Source organism: Hipposideros armiger, unplaced genomic scaffold (genome assembly GCF_001890085.2).
Source record: "Hipposideros armiger isolate ML-2016 unplaced genomic scaffold, ASM189008v1 scaffold_1174, whole genome shotgun sequence".
NCBI lineage: Eukaryota > Metazoa > Chordata > Mammalia > Chiroptera > Hipposideridae > Hipposideros > Hipposideros armiger.
In genome coordinates this window covers 14,761-17,827 of record NW_017732524.1, presented here as the reverse complement: position 1 = coordinate 17,827, position 3,067 = coordinate 14,761, and positions in this window count along the sequence as shown.

Sequence of the window (3,067 nt, the reverse complement as noted above, 5' to 3'; positions counted from 1 at the left end):
AGAGAGAGAGAGAGAGAGAGAGAGAGAGAGAGAGAGAGAGAGATTAAGGGAAAGGACAAAAAGAAGCAATTCAGTAGCACACAGAATCCAAGAATCTTAAGGGAGAAATACGCTTGGAGAAATGAATTAGGGTCAAATCATAGGTGGTCGTGAATGCCATATTGAGACTCTATGCTGTTTATGAAAATGCAACCAAAAATTAAATTTTACTCTGATACAATTTTATTGGTGTCATAATTGTCACTAAATCTAATTGTCTAGTTCACTATTATAATCATTACTAATCAAAATTTTACACAAGTCAGCCTCTCAGAACTCTTGAGACTCAATGACCTGCCTAAATCAGCTCAGTTTTCCACTGAGAGTGTGACTATGAATGCAACTTTTGGGAATGTTTAGATATTTAGGAAGTAGGTAAAAAAAATATGAAAAGCAGATTAATTAAAAGAATATACCTCAAACTTCCTTCAAAGTTTTTGCTTAAAGCTCCTGCTATTTCTTTCTCCCCATCACACATGTCTCTCCCTGGTATCCTCTGCACAGTCTTCTCTGACTTTCCAGTTCACATTCCCTTTTCTGCACTGGGGTCGTTATAGTCCTCCAAGCACAGAAGGCCTGGCTTGACTCTGAGCAAGCTCTGTTCTGACATGCTTCAATAACTAAGCCTTTTTCTCTAAGCTCATATGAGAAAGAAACGTTCTTCTCACAGGACATTATTTTCATATTCTGGTGCTCTGACAAGTATTAGGTTGGGAAAATCCCATTGCCACACATCCAACGGGACAGAATGGAAAGCGTCTTGCAAGATCCCAACTTGAGTTGAGTTAAAGGAATGCACTCAGGCTGGTCTGTGTACACTCATTGCTCAGTCTGCAGACCCAACTTGGGGCAGAATATAAAAGCCCAAAGTAAGAACTTTATGATCAACAGGTTTCTAGAATAAGCAATTTTATGAAGCAGCCTTAGGCAGCAGTATATACAACTGTGTATAAAAACAATGGCCAGTTTTAAAATAAAATCCCAATGTCAGGCATAAAAATGCATTTTTCTTGCTTTACTCTGAAAGAATGCACTGGGGAGAAATTCAGCAAATAAAACCTGTTGAAAATATGAACACTCCTGCAGGCTTATTTCCAGTGGGACATTAACACAGGCTTGCAGTAAAACCTCTATTAATGAGGAGAATGTGTTCCAATGACACACTTATTCAGCAGATATTTCTTAAGCAAGACAGAAAAAAATACAAAAGATCAAGGTGTCAGCTTCAGAACTTCCTGAAGGAATGTAAAAAATATGATGTAATATAAAATATGACAAAATGCTAAAGAAAACAACATCAAACCTGCTGGAAAACATAAAATAGGCCTCCTAAGATTTAGTATAGAAGTAAATAAGGAGAACTCACATTAAAGGATACTAGAGAAGAAACTCAATATTAACCTGCAGTCAAGACAGATAGAAGGTTTATTAAAGGGTTGATTGGAGAAGGTTCACAACTGAGCTATTGGAGGGAAAAGAACAGCAGGGGTTCCAGTAATGCAGCACACACTTTCACCCAGTTCCAGCCACCTCTGCAGCTGCCATTGGTGACTCAGCGGAGTGGCGGGAGGGGTAGAGGCTGGGAGAAGCATCCTAGGGAAGAACTGAAGTGTCGTTCCTCCCTTCCTCTTCCTAACAGGAGTGACTCAACTTTACTTTCACCTACAGTCCCAGAGTCCTCATGAGTTGAGTCTCTTACACACTTACATCCCAAGTTCTGACATCCTTTTAAGAGGAAACCAAATCTTTCCCTCCACAATTTGAATAAACAGATATAAAACTTAACTCCATAAGTGCTATTTAGGGTAAGATATTCATGAAATACAAGAGTCAAAACAAATGCCCACTGGGACCAGCAGGTGACATAAATGAATGAAGGAATTGAGGAGGGGGGTCACTGGGGGCTTGCTACCGAGGACATGCTCTGTCTGCAGGGGACAGACATCACACAGCTTCAACTGAGGGTAGCCAAGGGGAAGTCCGGATGGTTATAAATATTGCAAGTCTTCTTATATTTCAAGAGGGAGGCTGGTCCCTATTTTTATGCAAAACATTTGTATTTTTAAGCACAGTTAACTAATTCATTAAAGCAACAAAACAAAACACTGCAAGGGTGAACAAAACAGTTCACAGGCCAAACTCAGGACATGGATTGCCATTTTGTAATTTGTTCATCAAGAAGTATTCAGTCAACTAGGCAAGCTGGTAGAAGTGAGAGCTACCAGAGTCTCCTCTGTTTTGGCCAAGTTGAGAGTAAAGAGAACAGGAAGGCACTGGTTGGGGGTTAAGGCAAATGGAGGTGAGGAATATTTTGAAAGCCTCACAGTTTTGCTCATTGCAGCACTGTCTGCATATATTTCGAGGGGACAAGCAGCAACTGTGCAGTGCCATTTGTTAAGCCTAACCACATACAAAGCTTTACTTCCCACAGTTTTAATACTGCCAATTTCATCATAAAAGAGATTAGTTGCCAGGGTTTTCACTCACCAAGGTATCGCCACACTCTGTTTTTTTGGAGCAAAGCCTATTTATGAATCACATTAACTTTCATCTACAAGGATAGTTTCTCAAGATGTGGCAGACCCAGGGTGGTTGTGGATTCTTCAGCCCAAACATAAACAAGGATCTGAGAATACTGGCACTTTTAAAAAATTAAACTGTAATCTGCAATGCAGCAATAATTTACTACAGAGCTTTTGGGCAAGAAGCCTGCTGCAAATTGTCAGTCTGAAATGTTATTAACACAGCTATCGAAGTCACCAAAAGACACTATAGACGTTTTTTATGCTGTTCTTAGATGCCGAAATATATAAATCACTTAAATCACTTAACTGCTGCACAGAAATTGCTTTAGGCAAGTAAATTCAACATTTGCTATCAATTGATTTCAAAGAGAGCAGCAAGCTAATGAATAGCTCTTGGGTTAGGAAGAATCCTAAAGCTAAAATTGGATACCAAGAATCACCCACAATGATACCCTAACATACTCACAAACCTATGAGTAAAAGGAACAGACATGTGTTTATAG